Below are 19,244 nucleotides of genomic sequence, written 5' to 3' on the forward strand. Positions count from 1 at the left end.
TCAAAATTAAAAAGATTTAAATGAAAACATCTAGCATGTTGGATGGGTCCTTTATGGAGGAACTGTAGAAGTACATTGGCAAGAATCACCTAAGCCAAGAACAGACATGTCAATAAAGAATGATACAAAAAGCTAATGAGGAGGAGATGCTTTAAAAACAAAATTAGCCATAGGGGAAAGGAGGTACAAAAGCTCACTGAAGAAAATAATTCCTTAAAAATTAGAATTGAGCAAATAGAACTTAGTGACTTTATGAGAAATCAAAAAACAATAAAACAAAATTGGAAGAATGAAAAAAATAGAAAACAATGTGAATATCTCATTGGAAAAACAACTGACCTGGAAAGTCGATCCAGGAGAGAGAATTTTTAAATTATTGGTTACCTGAAAGGGCATGATCAAAAAAAAGAGCTTAGACATCATCTTGCAAAATATTATCAAGGAAAATTATCCTGATATTCTAGAACTAGAGGGTAAAATAGAAATTGAAAAAATCTACTGATCAACTCTTGAAAGAGATCCCAAGTGAACATTTTCAGGGAGAATAGCCAAATTCCAGAGCTCTCAGGTCGAGGAGAAAATATTGCAAGGATCCCGAAAGAAACAATTCAGGTATAGTGGAGCCACAATCAAGATAACACAAGATTTAGCAGCTTCTACCTTAAAGAATCAGAGGGCTTAGAATATGATATTCTAAAGTGCAGTGGAGCTAATATTATAATCAAGAATCACCTAACCCAACAAAGCTGAGTATACTCTTTTAGGGGAAAAGGTTGTGTTAGAAATCCTAATGAGTAAGGGATCTTAAGTAAGTCTTGGCCATATCTTTTGTGTAACTTCTTTTTGCTGAGAACATGAGAATGTGCTTGCAGTTATCTGATGGAATGTCAGGAAAGCATAAAGGAAGGCCATTCTTTCTTATGTGCTAATTAATGAGAATCCTTTAGTGTAGGCCTATGTTTACCCCAGAAACTTGGCCAGTTACTTGAATAAATATAGTCCTCCTAAAGGTATAATGTCTGGACTAGGTCTCTGGAAGACCTCAAGTTCAGCCCAAATCCTTAGTCTTAGGGGAGGAGTGAAGAAGGCAAGAGAGCTATCATGTGACTGGTCAAAGATGGAGTCTGGAATCTGCCATCTTCTCTTGTGTCTGTGACTGAGAACTGTGACTGAGAGAGCTTTCCCAGTTGTCCTAGCCCTTAAATACTTCAGTATGATTACATCACTACACAACACTGAGCATGTGCAACCATTACATCATCATAGAGAACCATTTTCTCACATTGAATGGGTACTTAACTATAAGCACCATGCTGACCTAGAATTAAGTACACCTTTTCAGAGTTCTGCAGTGAACAAATATTCTCTCTGGTGATGAAGCATCCTATACCTGGGAGGCTGCTATGTCTTGAGTCATATATCAAATGAGAATCAAATGAGCCTATAAAAGTCCCTTAGTGAAAAGGGAATTTGAAGATTTGAACTAGGAATACTTGTACAGCTTGCCTAGCAATGGATCCCACTTGAAACTTTGAATAGCTGTGATGTCCTCCCAACCAAGGAATTCAGATATTTGTGGTTCCTCAGAGTGGTGATGATGTATATTGTATGTTATTTGTTTGTTAGAGTAGCTATTGTGTTTGTTAATTGTATATTACTTTTGTGCTATGAATTTCTTCTTGCCTTATGTCTTATTTAAATCAAGGTTCTGAGCAGTAATAAATTTGTATTCATCCTTTTGAAGACTATGCCTGTTGAAACGTGAATTCCTAATTTTACAGGTGGACATTCAATGAAAAAGAAGATTTTTGAGCATTTGTGTTGTAAAGACAAGAGCTGAATAGAATATTTCATTTTCAAATACAGGTTTCAGAAGAAGCATAAGGAGATAATAAGGAAAGAGAAATGGGACTTAATGAAATTTATCTGCTTATATTCCTCCATGGGAGGATGATACTTGTAATTTATAAGAACTTTTGCATTATTATGGCCGTTAGAAGGAGTATATATAAACAGAGGAGCCCAGCTGGTGAGTTGAATGTGAAGAGATAACATCTTACACAGTCAATATGGGTATAGAAATCTATCTTACCCTGCAAGAAAGTGGGGGAAAGGGATATGAGAAAGGGATAGAGTGTTAGAAGAGAAGGAATATTGGGGGAAAGGGTGGTCAGAAGTAAAACATTTTTGAGGACAAGGTGAAAGGAGAGAGAATAGAATAAAAAGTGGAGAAATACAGAATTATGAAAATTTTGAAGCAAGTTTCTTTGATGTAGACTTCTTTTTTCAAATGTATAGAGAATTAAGTCAAATTTATAACATAAGAGCCATTCCTCAATTGATGAATGAGCAAAAGGTATGAAAAATGCCCAAAGGGTTAAAAATAATGCATATCCTTTGACCTAACAATATTATTACTAGGCATGAATCCTAAAAGAAAATTAAAAAAAAAGAACTTGTATGTACAGAAACATGTATAACAGCTCTCTTCTCAGGGTAAAGAATTAGAAATTGAGAGGACGCTCATCAAACAGGGAATGTATAAATTAATTCTAGTATTGATAATAATGGAATATTATTGTTCTATTAAAAATGATGATCAGGATGCTCTCAGAAAAACCTGGACAGTCTTCCATGAACTCAATGTAAAATGTACTATGTACAAAGTAATTGCAATGTGGGATGATCAGGTGTGAATGACTTTGCTATTCTCAGCAATACAATGATCCAAGACTACTCTGAAGGACTTATGATTAAAAAATGCTATCCATACCTAGGGAAAAAAACTGATTGTGTCTGAATACAGACTAAAGCATACTTTCACTTTTTTTCTTGCGTATTTTTTGGGAGATGGGAGATCTATGTTTTCTTTCTCAAAACAATTTTTTGGAAATGTTTTGCATAACTTTACCTTCTCATTGGGGTTGGGTGTTGGGGAGAAAGGAAAAGAATCTGAAATTCAAAGTTTTAAAAACAAATGTAAAAACTGTTTTATATATACCTGAGGAAAATAAAAATATTGAAATAAAATAAAATAAAACAATCCTGAGAAGTAGGTGTTATTAATATTCTGATTTTCCAAATGAAGGAACTGAGGCAAAAATTTAATAACTTATTGACAGTCTCACAGAGACTTCTTATCTCTTGGTCTAATATTCTATCTTTTATATCATCTACTTGCTTATAAATGAAATGGATATTTAAAATAAAAATGAAAAAAATAGCCTACTGTCAGTAGGCCAATGATATCCTATAAACATATATATATATATATATATGTTAATGGATTCATTCTTCTTTAAATTAATTTTTATTTTAATTTCACCTCCAAATTCTGTCCCATGTACTTCTTCTTTACCATCCTCTCTCTATTTAAAAAATAAGAAAATTCATTACATAAATGTATGGAGAAAAAAACAAATTCCACATTGGCTATGTCAAAAAAAAAAAAAAAAAAAAGTCCTTACTCTCTGAGTCTTGATAGATTAATATCTCTGTTTTTTGAGTCCATTACTCTATTTGGAGGTAGGTATCACAATGAGTCCTCTAGAATTGTGACAGTTTGTCATTGCATTGAGCAGAATTCTCAAGCTTTTCAGTCATTTGCCTTTATAAAATTATTGCTATTGTATAAATTGTTCCCTCAGTTCTGCTCACTTCACTCTGCATCAATTCACACAAATTTCAGTTTTCTCTGAAACTATCCTCTCCATTCCTTACAGAACAGTGATATTCTGATAGATTAATTCTATTGGCTTCCACTTCAGCAACTCCTTATAATGTGCTTTTTGATCTATTTTTTCTTTCTTTCCATATAGAGAGTCTAATGACTGCTTGTGGATTTTGTTGAAGAGGTTCTGCACTATTACAAGACTCAGTACAATTAATAAAAATCTGAAGCATCTGGAGAACCTGTTCATTAATAAGGCATCCCTCTTTTGTATTTTATTTAGATCATAAACCACGGCAATTCACTGCACATCTATGGTATACTGAACATATATCTCCTTCTCTGATTGTAGTGTTCTGGTTGGTTTTCTGGAGGTCTCTGGAGCAGCCTTTGTTTCAGTTAGAGAAGTCACCACAAGAATAGCCAGGGATAAAATCCAAATTCTTTATTGTCCTCTTGCCTGGGGTTGGGCAGCTTTCTTGATGCCCTTCAGATGGGCCTTGTTCTCAGTGGGAGGAACAGGAAGACAGGCTAGCTACCATAAGGTTGATGAAAATGGAATGAATCTCTTTGAGTCCGTGGGCTTGTGCTTCAACCTCCAGTCACCACAAAGGTAGACAGTGCGATGAATCTGTCTCTCAGTCCCACCCTGGCTGAGTTTGTCCCAGTTTGTATACTCTATTATATTAAATCATTTACAGTATACTGAGTATAAACCAATCATTATATCACTAGGGAACCATTATTTGTTGTAAGATTAAATCAGTCATACTGAACTAGAGAACTACTAATCACCATGCTAAACTAGATAACCATTGTCTCATTAATTCCACTGACAACTTCTTATAAGAATCCTTGTTTCAAATACAAGAGTTCTAGCCCATAACATTTGATGCCTGATTTGATGCTAGTACCTAGTGTATTATTGAACAAGTCAGTGTGGTATAATAGGAAAAACCATACATCTAGAGTCAAAGAACTAGTGTTCAAATCTTGGCTCTATGTTATGCAGGGAAAGTCATTTAACCTCTCTGGGAGGAGTTGCAAGGGAGAGAATTCAGAAAGGAAAATAAAATAAAATTTTAAAAGATCTCTGGACATAAGTTTCCTTAGCCATAAAAATGAGGATAGTTGGACTGTATCTCTAAGGAAAATTGAACTCTCAACACATTCTTTTCTTAAAGCAGTCTTTTCTTTCAGAGTGTACACTGCCACACAAAAGCTGGACTTCTTAAAATGTTGATAATGTGTTGATTATACATTGTTTATAATTAAATCCCCAATGCATAATGAATTATTATTCATGGGAGGTATTTGGTTAGAGTAACCTAAAATTTTGGTTAAAATTGTTGAGGGTGAAAGGCATCCCATTAATTTTAGGGGTCCCTAGGTTGATGTTGCAGGTATGGCAAAAAAATTCACAAACTCAGTTTGTCTCCAAGTTAAGGGACAAAAATTTATTACATTGACAACATTGGACTAAGTTCCAAAAAGAATTAGCAGAGAACCCAGAACAATAAAAGATAAATTTGTAGGACAAAGTTAAAGAGACCAGAGCTTCATTTTACTTATTTGCAAATTTTATGGCTCACAGGTAGGTTTGAGGGGTGCTTTATTCACTATTGTCTCAGGAATTTGGTTATCACTGACCAATATATCATATTACTGACAGTTAGCAAAGTTTGTAGGATTATACTATAATATTCCTAAAATCAGGAGACTTTAGAATCATTAACAGACAGATTGTTAGATCAATAGCACTCCTAAAATCAGGGGACCTCAGGATTACTGCTATATTTCCCCTAGAAGCTGCATCTCATCAAAATGAATCGAATAACTCCAGGAATCTGCATGCAGTTCCTCTCATTCTGGATGTTACTTACTATTCCATGGGCCACATCAGCGTTTTCCAATCAAGGTTTGAGAGACCCAGTGAACAGTATAAAGTAAACTCAGATCTGAATTTTTGTCACAATAGGAACAATAGACATTCTAATTTCTTTTGTGCTAAATCCAGAATAGCCTTAGGGAGTTGGGTTTGGGGGATGCCTGAGATCACAAAATTGAAAAGAATCTAAGACTTCTGGGACTATCTTGTTTTTCAGCCCTTATTTACAATATTTTTCTTTAAAGTCTTTTCTTTTTCTTTTTAACCCAGGTACTAGAAAAACACACAATTGGAAGCGATGGGAAGTTTTCTTGAATAATGGAAAGGACTGAAAAAAAGAGAATTTAAAATGCCAATTTGAGGACTGTCTTCTATGAGGTAATATTTCATTAAACAATCAATCAAATAACACTTATTAAATGCCCAACCATGTGCCAGATACTGTGCTAACTGCCAAATGTAAACATCTTGAGAGCAGGGATTGCTTCATTTTTGTAATTGCATTCTCCTCTTCACTATCCCCTCCCCCCAATACCTAGCACATAGTAAATTAATTACTATGCTTGTTGATTAATTATCTTTATAAAATTAGAATCAAAAATCTCATTTACTTTGTATGAGTTATTACACTATGATAGAGGGAAAAGGTAAGAAAAGAAATGTACCAAAGGTTGTGATCATTATTAATATCTATTCCTGGTGGTCTAGAGGTTAGGGGCATAAGAGAATTATTAAGAATCCCCATTAAATTGGCCACAGGTTTTAGGAGTGAAAGAATTCACTCATTCCCAAATATTAGTTGCAAAATGAAAGTTTATTGTTAGATAGAAATCAGTTTAACAAGAGACTGACTTCTATAGTGGCAGATCTATGGAAAATGGAGTTTTGCAGTGAGAATGCAGTTCTCAATGGACAGAAGGTCCTGGCAGTAAAGAGGGATGCCAAGGTTCATCTGCAAAGACTTTAGTTGTTGAAAGCTTATTATACTGGGTATCATAGTGGGGGGTGGAAAGCCCGAGCAGATCAGAACCATTGGGGGCTGGGCAGCCTAAGCAAGTCAGAATGGGAGCTGGGACAAACCCAGATCTCCTATGGAATTCAAAGGGATGCTTTTTGACCAGGATTTGTAATTCAATCAAAGGCTCTGGTATCTTGGAAAGACAACTTGTCTGGGGAGGATATGCCTCAGCCAGGAGGGACTGGGAATCTGAAAGGAATCATAGATCAATAGGAAATAGTTTCTTAAAGGGACCATAACCCGCTTCATTTGGATTTGGGGCAAGGTCAAGGTGGGACAACCTTGACAGAAAGTCTTTGGTATTTTCCAGCCTCTTTCCTCTCCCAAGACACATTTCTTCAGATTCTGATTAAATTTAGGAGGAGCTTAGGGACTGAATATGGGATTTCTTTGATAAAGGCAATTTCTGGATGAGGAGCCTGCTTCTCCCAAGACTTTATAGACAACTGAAAGTCTTTGTAAATTGCCTAGAATGAATGTTCAAGAGATTAAGTGACTTGCCCAAGTTTTCAGATACCATGTAAATTGCCTAGGATGAATGTTCAAGAGATTAAGTGACTTGCTCAGGTTTTCAGATAGCATGTATTGCAAGTGACACTTGAACCTGGGTTTTCCTGGTTCTTAGAACCCTGGTTATTTCTATAGATTATATCATACTACCTCTTCTCCATTTAATATAAAATTCTTCTTCCCTCCCTCCCTTCTTCTTTTCCTCCTTCCTTCCTTCCTTCCTTTCTTCCTTCCTTCCTTCCTTTTTTCATTCCTTCTCTTTCCCTTTTTAAAAAAAGGTTCATTTAAAAAAAATCGATACCATTATTTTATTTCAATCAAAAGGCACTATGGATTTCTTGTAAAATCTCTGTAGTTCATATGTAGGCAATACTGCCCTAAGTTTTTGAGGTTTTTTAATATAGTACTTTTCAGTCTTGACTGTAAAGCTTCACCCTGAACTGTCTAGAAATTCCATTAATAACAGGAGTGTATCCAAAAAAGGAAAAGGAAAAAAAATCTACTAGTTATGCTGATAGAATATTTTTGCCTATGGGAAATTGATATCTGAATTCACTTTAAGATGGTATGTAATGTCTAAAAAATAAAAGAGCACCTTTTTGTTGAGGCCATGTCACTAGGGTAACTTGTTAGCATTTTAAATACCAACAAGCAATTTCTCCCTGGACAGGTATTTTTCTACCCTCACAGCTTTTACTATCACCTCTATGCACATGACTGTTAAATCCATATGTTCAGTTCCAGCCCCAATCACCCTTAATTCGGGACTTCATCACCTGGGCTATTGCAGTAGCCTTCTTTCTAACTGATCTCTCTGCATCCAACCTCTTTCCCCTCTAATTTATCCTCTACACATTGATATTCCTAAAGGGTAGATCTAGCCGTGCCCCTCCCATGCTCAAGAAGTTTCATTTGCCTCCTGTTATCTCTAAGATAAAATTCTTACTTCTCTGCTGTGAAAGCCCTTAACAATCTGATTCCATTTTGTTTTACAAGATTTATTTTTCATTATTTTCCTCTCATACACTCTCAGTTCACATCAAGCAGGTCTACTGGATATTTCCCATATATTGGATCACATCTTCTCAACTATGCTTCCAGAAACTCCTGGCTCCCTTCAAAATTTAGTTTATGTACTACATCTCTCCAAAGGTCTTTCTTAATTCCCAAGTTGTTAGTACCCTCACTGTACCCCCTCACTCCTGCCAAATCTCGTTCTATTTATATGTATTTTATTTACTTCTCTGCTAAGTATTATGTCCTCTCCTCTCTCCCTCTTCCCCCATAGATTTTTAGCTCCTTAAGGACAGGGACAATCTCACCTCTATCTTGGCAATCCAGTATCTGCCATAATAGGTGCACTCTTGTCCATTGATGTCCATTGATTTTCTTTCCCTAGGGCTTTGCTTCCTGAGCATTCCCTATAATTCTATTTGCTCGTTTGCTTTTTGGCTCTCACTGTCCCAAGTTTCTCCCCATTTAGCTTTACATGTGAGAAAGAACATAAGGTTTCCTATCTGTACTTCTGCCTCCAAAATTAGCATTCAAATCTTCTTTAGGTGTTTTAAGAGTTTTTACTTCTAATCCCTATAGAGAAATACACAAGGGCTTAAATTAACATACTAAGGGGGAAATTACAGTTATATATCTTAAAAGGTTTATCTGGTATTCCATACAAATGTACAGGGAATCAGGCCTATGTTTTTCTTAGTTCTCTGTTATATTTTGACTGAATCTCTTTTCTAATTTATCTCTGAAGTCAATCGTGATGGGAGTGAACTCTGAAACTCTGTTCCCTTTAATCTGTAAAAGAACAGAGATTCGGGGTCTCAGGCTCTCCCCTGGAAAAAATATGCCTTTCTCAGATAAGCCCTTCTCAAGTTAAGTGGCTTCATTCATTGGAGATCTTGGTTAAATCACCCTCCATTGAAACCAAGATCTTTTGGGGGTGGCCCGGATCCATTAGGGAATTCCCAGACTCTGGAGAAAAGCTTCCAAACTCCCAGTTAAGTGATTTTATTTGATTGGAGATCTCTGTCTGATGGTCCTTTATTGATCAGACCATATAACTAGGGGTCTGTTAACATGTCTTTGCCAAATTCCTATTGAGGAGTTTTACCCAGTAAGAGAGCTTCTTCTTAGTGAACAATAAAATTCCCTTTTCTTGCCACAAACAGATTTCAGGTTTGTGAATTCTTTTGCATCGGACCTGTGTGACCAGAGGGGATTTCCCACCCCAATTCTCAACCACTATCCTCATCTTTTACACCTCATCAATAGGACTCATTCCTCTTTGAGATTGGGTTTCCAGCTAAGGAAGATTGCATTTGGCAAATTAGGTAGGTATCTCAGCCCTTTTTATTCTATTTTATTAATCAAATACATATTAAATGTCTCCTTTGTTCAAGGTATAGTGCCATGTACTGGAGATAGAAAAAAAAAATCAATGTAGTGCCTATCCTTAAGGAGTTTACAGTCTGTTGGAATTGTGTGTGTGTGTGTGTGTGTATGTTTATGGGGAAATGATAAGGTGAGAACAAGCACACAGCAGGAAAAAAATTAAGATCCGAAAGAAAAAGTTGCAATCCATTTTAAGTACATTATTCTTATCTTCTGAAATATCATATTCCAAGCTCTTCATCTTTATAGTGGTGGTTGCTAAATCATACACCATTCTGACTGTGACTTTCTTACTGTCTATTGCAGTATTTTTTTCTTTGAATTGGAAGCTCTGAATTTTGGCTATAATTTCCTAGGGATTTTGATTCTAAGGTTTCTTTCAGGAAGTGACTGACAGATTATTTCTATTTTTACTTTGATTCTAAGCAATCTGTCTTCTTAAGGTAGTTTTCTTTTAAGATTTTTTGAAAAGTGATATCCAGTCTCTTTTTTTGGTCAAGGCTTTTTTTCTCTTTGATCTGTTTTCTGGCCTGGTTGTTTTTGCTGAGATACCTTGCATTTCCGCTTAATTTTTAGTCTTTTGAAAAGTATTTCTTAAATTCTCATGGAATCATGGGCTTTCATTTAGTTCAGTCTAATTTGGTTTTATACTTCTTGAATTAAGCTGTTAATTTTTTCCCCTAATTCTTCGATAGCTCTAATACCTTTTTTATTTATTTTTTTTTGTCTAGTATTCATTTTATTTTTAAAAAAACTTTTAAAAACATATACTTCATCTCTTCTAGAAATATTAGTTGAATTTTTGTCTGAATTATGTTTTTCTTTGAGGCTTTACTTGTAGTTTTGGAATCTGGGTTTGCATTTTGAATGATATTGTTACCATAATAACTTTTTTGGTGGAAATTTTATTTATTTGCTATTCTTCCAATCTACTTTCTGATTTTAGGCTTTATAGTAGGTCCCAAATCATACATTTCTAGATGGAATATTTGGATTGTTCTTGTTTCTGTTTTCTTGGAGTAATTTATTATATATTATATTATATATTATGAATATATGTTATTCTAGATGCTCAAGATTAGCTCAGGCTGAATCCCTGTGAGTTTCAGTGTTTCCAAAGTGGTCTGATTCAGGGTAAAGTCCGATCACCACCACACTGGTCTGAGTTCTTTAAAGTTCTAACCTGGGTTTGAATTTAATCAACAGTGCTGGACTCAACCCTTACTAACTCTGAACTATTAAACCACTCTTATGATTAGGAGTGACAGAATTGTAGACTTCTCTTTAGTCTTGAATTGCTGTCCTGATTATTTCTCTAAAGGCTTCATATTGGGCTGGAAGCTAAAGTTTACACTTCCCTCTGCTCCCTAGGTCTGCTCCACACTGCTACTACTTGAATGTCTTCTGAATGTCTTCCTCATAGATCAGAGCTCAACATCACTCTTCACTCTGCACTGCCAACTGTGAACACAGGTCCCTTCCTCAGTTAGTACTGGATCCATAACTCAGAACTGAGTGTGAGGAACAAAGCCTCCGGTTGTTACCTACTCCCCACATAAAATTATTGTGCTTGATATGTCTGGTACCTTATTTTGCCCGGGAACACATTCTCTCCCTGTGCTGAATTCTCCCCACTTTGATTGTAATTGGCTATTTAGAATCATGGCACTATCCTGGCTGGACCCTGTGCTTAGTGTCCACAATCTGGGTTGAAAAATGACTCACTATGACTTTTTTTCTTAGATTTTCCCATCAGAATTTGGTCTAGTGAATTTCCTCAATCTGGAGAGTTTTCTTCCAGGGTGTAGGGACCTCACTATTTTTCCTCTGATACTCTGACATATTAGCCCTGCTCTTCTAAATCTTGATTTCAACTTGAGCTCAATCTGTGGGAAATATTCCTAATTTCTGTCCTCCTAGGAACCTTTAAAAGTCCTGGGATTCATGTCTTCTTTGGCTTGTAGTTCTCTCCCTCATATTTTTCTCAATGGCCATGAATGATTTGAATCTCTACCCTTGCCCCTGGCCTTTTGGATGAGGAAAAGCCTTCCTTTCATGTGTTCTGATTTGGTCATCTCCTTACTGTCAGAGAGATCTGAATTGCATTGAGCTCTGGGTGTGCTAACTCAGCTTTCACTCATTTTTCTCTGACCTACTTAATTTTTGTAAAGCAAATTTACTATCCACTTAGAATCAAAGTAGGGGTAAATGGGGATGGAGGAATTGAAAAAGTAGGAGGAGGCATCTCAAGTTATAATAGGGACAGGAGCATATACAAATAATGATCTCATAAAAAAAGGAAAAGGACCCACATGTGCCCTTTTTGTAGTGGCTAGAAACTGGAAACTGAGTGAATGCCCATCATTTAGAGAATGGCTGAATAAATTATGGCATATGAATGCTATGGAATATTATTGTTCTATAAGAAACGGCCAGCAGGATGATTTCAGAGAGGCCTGGAGAGACTTACATGAACTGATGCTAAGTGAAATGAGCAGAACCAGGAAATCACTGTACATAGCAACAAGAGTATGTGATGTCAATTCTGATGGACATGGATCTCTTCAACAATGAGATGATTCAGGCCAATTCCAATGGCCTTGTGATGAAGAAAGCCATTTGTATTCAGAGAGAGAACTTTGGGAACTGAGTGTGGATCACAACAGAGTATTTTCACTTTTTTGGTTGTTATTTGCTTGCTTTTTGTTTTCTTTCTCTTTTTTTCCCTTTTTGGTTTGATTTTTCTTGTGCACAATAATAAATGTAGAAATATGTTTAGAATTGTACATGTTTAACATATATTAGATTACTTGCTGTCTAGTGAAGGGGGTGGGAAAGGGAAGAAAAAATTTGGAACACAAGGTCTTGCAAGGGTGAATGTTGAAAATTATCTATGCATGTTTTGAAAATAAAAAGCTTAAAAAATCTGTCAAAAATGATCTTCCCAATTATTAGTGTCTTCCCTGAATGAATGAATATGTAAAGCATTTATTAAGTGCTTACTATGTGTTCAGCACTTTTTAAGATAGTTCCTGCTCTGGAAGAGCAAACATTTTAATGAAATAACAGACAGAGAAAGATTTGGTCCTGTCCCTCCCTCTGAACAAAAAGTGAAAATGAAGAGCCAACCAATTGTGAAATTCCATCTCCTTTATTTTACATAAGAAGAAATTGAGATTATGGGGTTATGAGTTTATGCTAGTCTATAGAGCTTCTTCTCATGCTGTCCACCGAAGCATTCCTCTTTAGATTCCTATCTCCTTCTTGTTCAAAAGATGCCCAACCCTAGTTGAATCTTCCAGAATCCCTGTTTCTGGAATATCTGGCTTAAAGCTTAAGAAGAAGAATAAAAGACTCCCAGTGAACAGTTCTCATTTCAGTTAGCCCATCTCTTAAATCTACCCAGCCCTCAGATTAATAATACCAAGGGAGTAGTTTTCTAGTATTCAGGTTCATAGCAAGAAAAAAATACATTCTATATACAGTAATAAATACTAGATAGTTAATTCCCTTTTCTGACTCTAATGAGAACAAGGTTATAGTACCAATTGGCTTCTTTCCATTATCCATAGGAAGTATCCATTTTGATATCCTTCTATAAAAACATGCAAAATACACAACAAAATAATAATTAAAGTTTACATAAAGAGAAAATTTTAAGGTTCATAAGTTATTCTACATATATTATCTGATTTGAATCTTACAGAAGCAGAAGATTTATGAGTTAGGTAGTGCAAATGTTATTATCTTCATATTATAGATGAGGTCACTGAAATTCAGATAGCATAATGGGCTTCTGCTCACAGAAGTATCAAGATGCAGAACTCAGATTATATGTTTCTAAATGAATATTCTTTCCTCTCTACCACCCTGATTCTAAAATTGAACTCATCATTTTCTTTTTGAAAAATAATAATTTATTGATCTTTTTTAATATCACCAAAATTTTTCCCAGTATCTTTTCCCTTTCCTTGATCAGAGAATTTTTCCATATAACAATATTTTTTAAGATAAAAGAGAAAAAAAGTAGAGGAAACAATTTTTTGAAATCGATCAATATATGGCAAAAGCCTGAAAATATAGTGCACCATATTTGTGCCTTAAGTCACATACCTAATTGTACTCTTTGAAATATTGATTAGAAGTTAATTTGGGTTAACTAGTTCCTCTAAATACATGTTACTATCCCTGAGAAACCAATGGGCCCCTATTAATAACATAATTTATGGAAATTTGTTTGGTCCAACTGATTTTCTAACATCTAGTTCAATTCAACTATTCTAAGGGAATATAAATTTTCTTCTAGTGGTATTTGGGGGATATTAAAAACAAGTAGAAACAAAAAAAAGAAAGAGAGAAAGAGTGCTAATTTTGGATGAAGGACATGGTGTTGCAAAACAAACACAGAGACAAATATGAGACAATATGAGACAAACAAATAGACAAATATTTTAATGGATAATATTCCTCTTTGAAAATGTTATTAAAATTTTACTTTATTTTGTGGATAGTGAGCCTATCCCAGAAAATTCAGAACACATGTACTAAAATCTTGGGTCATTTTGGTAGGGAAACAAAACTGACTTCTGTGGGTACAGAAAGCAGTGAGGGACTCCTGGCATCCAGAAAACAACAAAAGGGGAATAAAAAGAAGGGAAGATGGTAAAATTAACCCATATTTCAAAATATTGCCAAAAGTTGGGCTTCTTCCTTTACCTTTCCTCAGAGATTCGGTGAAAGACCTTCCTTACTTTGAAAAGAACTCAAGAAGGCTGGTGGATATAATGAAGACCTCACCCTTTTGGGCTTTTAATCTAGATGGCCTATTTTTTGAAGAGTTTAGGAAATAGGAAAGACCAGATGAGGCTCCAGTGTGTTTACTTTTTGGGTTAGAAAACAAACCTTTCCTCCTCATATCCCCTGCTCTGTCTTCCTTTTTCATTCTTCCCCAATTCTTCAGCTGACTGTGGGAACTGCTTTTATGGTAAAACAGACAGCAACAGGAGGGACAAGGCAGGAACTGTTGCCCAAGTAAGCTGTGTGGGTTTTAATTTTAATTGAGCATAGCACCCACACACTGTCACAAAGCTTTTAGGAAACCCAGCTTATAATTCTTCTGTTTTCTTTCTCAAATGGACATTTCTAATAAGCAGAGATAGGGCATTTCCCATGCAAGATTCCTCCTCTTTCCCCAAGCACCAAAATTTCTTACTTATTGATCTTTGAGATATTTGAGAACACCATGCCCCCCATTCTTCAACCATGTTACCTAAATGCAATGAAAAATTATAGGTGCAGTTATGGAATTTTATTATCTTTGTTACCAAGGGAGCACTTTTTAAAAAAGCTAATAAATATAATCAAGTAAGATACAATTTTCTTTTCTATTTTTTTTAAAGGATGAAAGTAATCAATATCAGCTAAGAAACAAATGACAACACCAGAAAGCTTGATTATTCACCAATTTGGCTAATCTACTGGGAGAAATCTTGACTACATTGGTAGAAGACTAAGTGAAAGCATCCTAGGTAGAACTATCCTTGTCACTTGTCAGCACATTTTAATGAAATGCCAGTCTTTTCTACCAAATCCTGAAGAAAAACCTCTGGGTACCGATTGATGAAATGATTTTCCTCCCAAATGGAGCCTAAACTTAAAATAAAGCACCTCCCATTTTGCAAAGCACAGCAGTCTGCAAGTTCAAGAGGTAAGACACACTTTCAGTATGTATAAACTGCAGAGTACATTTGAAAATAAAATTTTTAATTATGTTTGACATCCCGGGGCCCAGTGCTGTCATCCTGTAGGAGAGGAACGTCTGTTTTGACATCTCCAGTGCTACAGACTTTAAATCAGTTTTCATATTGCTTACCTGCTAGCTAATCAGAATTGGGGGACAGATTCTTATCACCTTTCAAAGATTCATTCACAGGGGAGATGCAGATGGTACAGAATGCAAAGGAAGAATTGGTCTTAAAGATGATGTGATGAGGATAAATTCAATTATCCATTCATATTCCCAGTCAACTATCCAACAACATTAAGCAAGTGCTTATAATAAGGCACTGTATTAAATGAAGAACTCAGTTGATTTTCTATTAAAATATAAACTTCCTATTTTAACAGAGCAGGCTGATGATGAGAATAGAAAGGACATGGGGTGTAGTGTCTGATAGTTCCTGTGTATGTGACCTTGGGGAGTCATGTGGTTCCTGTAGGTCTCAGATACCTCATCTATAAAATGAGGAGTTTAGTTTAATTGATCTATAAGGTCTTTTCCAGTTCTAAATCTTGTGATTGAAGGTTGGGAATATTGAAAAGGTCATTTAATGCAAAAGAATGCACAAGTTTGTTTTTCCAGATACTTGACATGCTTGCTGATTTCACTTAAGAAGAAAAATGGCATATTCAAGGAAAGGGTTGGAAAGCATATTTAACTACTCAGTGAGACCTGTTTGACCTCACTATTCAAGGTCCAATTAGAGAGAAGAGGGATTATTTGTTATTTTTCAGCAAGTACTTTAAGAAATGACTCAAATGTACTCTTTGTATATTGAATACATAGGCATTGCATATTCCTGATATGCTATTGGACTGATTTATTGATTACCATTATAATTTGGGTTTCTTTTAAATTCTATATTTTAATTTAAAACTTAAGACTATATGTACACCATGATCAGCCCTGAAAAGGTATATAACTTCTCTAACCTTCTCCCTTAGATGGCTTGTTTCTTAAAGCACAATATCAAATAGCTTTTAAAAAAATTTAAACTGGATCATTCTGAAAAAGAGTGGATAGCATAGTGGATGGAGAACTATTCCTATAGTCAGGAAGGCCTGACTTCATATCCTGTTTCTGTCATACAATGGCTGTGTGACTCAGTGCCCTCAGATAACTCTTTAAGAATATGAATTACAGAAAAGGTGCCAATTGACATTAGTGGAAGAAGATTTCCATCAGGTGTGACTTATATCTATGAAAAGATCCAGTGGGGAAAAAAATGTCAGGCAAAAGAAAATTTCTTTTCCTCTTTTTAGCTAGATATTTCCAGCTGAAGTTTTTCTTGGTCTAAAGTAAAATTATCTTATTCTTCACTCTTTAGTTCACTTGCTTTGTACAGAAAGATTGAGTGTTTCTGCTTGTCTGAAGTTATTTGACTTAGAAAAGTCTGCTTGGAAAAAAAAAAACATGAAAGAAAAAAAAGAAGCCTTGTCAAATCAGTCCATGGGTTAAAGCTGTTTATATTTTTATGAGGTTAAACTAGGGAGAGTCTATGGGATTAATTTAGGGTGAATTTTACCTAAGAATGAGTGCATTGGGAAATGTGGATAGACACAGTACAGCACAGTGGTTCCATGAAACTTCCTGGGGACCTGTGTATGCTGCAAAAATGTCACACGTTGTCTGGCATGTTTCCACATCTTTTCTACCCTATGGTAGTGATTCTGTTTTCCTTATTCCAAGTGCCATGATTTAATATGCTGCCATTCAATACTGACTGTTTAATGTATACTGGACAGAGCCTTGGATCTGGTGACAAAGAACCTTGCATGCCGGCTTTGTAACTGTGGAACTTTGGGTACATTACTTCATTTCTCTGAATCCTAGTTTTATCATTTGTAAAACAGAGTAAGAGCCAATGACTTCCAAGTTCCCTTCCAGCTCTAAAATGATCATCAAGTATAATATAGTAACTATTAAGAAATAGCAGTGTTATACCCCCTGTTAAATATAAAAGGTACAACTTAAATTCTGATATTCTTTATGTTTTATGTCTTCTGCAACAATGAGTAAATCTTGCCCTGAAAGCAGAAGAATAATCATGAGAATAATATATTATTTTGTTAGGTTTGTGTACATTTTTATATATAAATATAAATTCTTAGAATTTTAACCTAGTACTTATTTAATTGATTTCTGTCATCCAAAATAAGAATCCTTAGCACATCCAATATAGAGTACAAAAAATCCAGTCATTACCCTTGGTAATAAAGGACTAATTACAATAATTTATTATTTTGTTGAGTTCTAGGACCATTCCCTTCCCCTTATATGCAAACATGAAAATCCTATCTTTCCTGTATTCTTTTCTTCACATCTCTACTTAGAGATAAAGGCCTCTTACCATGGCCTTGAAGTTTCTGAATTGAGACAATCTATAGTCTCTGTGTGTATAATATATATATATATATATATATATATATATATATATATAATACACACACATATGTATATACATACACATACATACATGTGTGTAAATATATATGTACACACATATGTATCTTTTATTGTTTCCACTGGTATATTTATTAATATAATTCACTTATTCTGCATAGTTTTATTATGCATAAAATCTAATGCAACTACAATCAAAAGGACTTTAAATTGGAAAAAAAGGGGGAGGGAGAAAACTGCTTACATCTTAATTACCATAGAGAGTCACTGCAATGTAGTATGCAAAATAAAAGGAGAGATGTCCAATAACTCACAGAAGACAAAACTCAAAGAAGGAACCAGGAATAAAATCCATGACTCAAGATGTCTATCTTCAATTTTACAAAATGAGGGTAATAGACAAGATGGACTGTATAGAATTTGGTTGTAGCTATACAGTGAGTCTATCATCTATATTATTTATCTATTTATATTATTATTTTATTATTTATTATTTTATTATTATTTATCTATTTATATTATTATTTATTTATAAATTCATCTATTTATTAAGTTCCTACAGTTTTCCAGATATTGTGCTAAGCCTTAAGCCTACCAAAAGGCAAAGAAAAAAAGCATACCCTTCTCTCAAGGAACTCACCATCTGAGGTCCAAAATGAAATGAATATTTAGTAATGATTTGATTAACTTGATTAATAAAGAGTCAAGATATATAATGCAGATCTTCAAATATATTCTAGGCTTTGAATTATCTGGTATGTATATTTGTACTGATCAGAATATACAGATACCTGTAAAATCACTTTATAACAATATGTGTAACATGTAAATCTCCAAAGTTAAGCATATTGAAATATTAAACAGCATCAGCAAAAATGTTTTTCTCAGTTATTGAAATCATGCTTTCTAAAATTTAGTTCCTCTCTACTCTGAGGTTTCACCCCTTCCTTTTATAGAAACCCTATACTTTCTTAATTCATATTCACTTCTTCTCAAGATTGCTTTTCACTTTCAGATTTTCAAACAACTTTTCACTGCAGGTGAGTATGAAATCAAGGCACATCTGCCACAGTCATGCCTTCCTATTTCTACACTGCAAAATGATTCCTGGGGCTCTTATGAAGCTTGGTCAATGATGTGCCAAAGTGTTAGGAACCTCAGATAAAGAAATCCCACCAATGTAAATTATTTGCCTGTTTCTTGTTTATTTCAAGCAGTGCTGAATCACAATGCCCTTTAATGTTTTATCCTGAGGGGAAAAAAGAGAGATATATCATAAACACAATTTTAATGATTGTGTTATATGGATAAAGACATGGAGCAAAATTGTTATAAATAAAGGGATAACAGATTATTTTACACAGTGCAATATTATGCATCAACACAGAATATAGGAAGTATAGGAGTATGGATGGGAAACCTGCCTTGGAGACGATCTATATTTGAAGAGCATATGTCAAAAAGATCACTTTTCTGTGGAACTGCATGTAGGCGGTTAGATGACACCTGTCATGATTGAAATTAGAATACTAGGAAATCTCTGTAGTAGGAATGAACAATTACCAAACATGAATTA

The 19,244-nt window shown here is 34.8% G+C and overlaps 1 long non-coding RNA gene across 2 annotated transcripts in view; it reads left to right on the top strand.

Moving 5' to 3' along the window:
- Nucleotides 1-19,244, top strand: part of LOC116419352 — a 212,827-nt gene that overhangs the window by 185,463 nt on the left and 8,120 nt on the right. Inside the window, exons 4-7 of one of the 2 annotated variants that reach the window (XR_004229635.1) lie at nucleotides 1,867-2,029; nucleotides 5,829-5,936; nucleotides 9,264-9,425; nucleotides 14,886-15,193. This is a non-coding gene — a long non-coding RNA (uncharacterized LOC116419352). The remainder of the gene's footprint in view (nucleotides 1-1,866; nucleotides 2,030-5,828; nucleotides 5,937-9,263; nucleotides 9,426-14,885; nucleotides 15,194-19,244) is intronic. The other variant, XR_004229636.1, reaches the window with a different exon arrangement.

The sequence above is a fragment of the Sarcophilus harrisii genome, chromosome 5 (genome assembly GCF_902635505.1).
Source record: "Sarcophilus harrisii chromosome 5, mSarHar1.11, whole genome shotgun sequence".
Classification (NCBI taxonomy): Eukaryota; Metazoa; Chordata; class Mammalia; order Dasyuromorphia; family Dasyuridae; genus Sarcophilus; species Sarcophilus harrisii.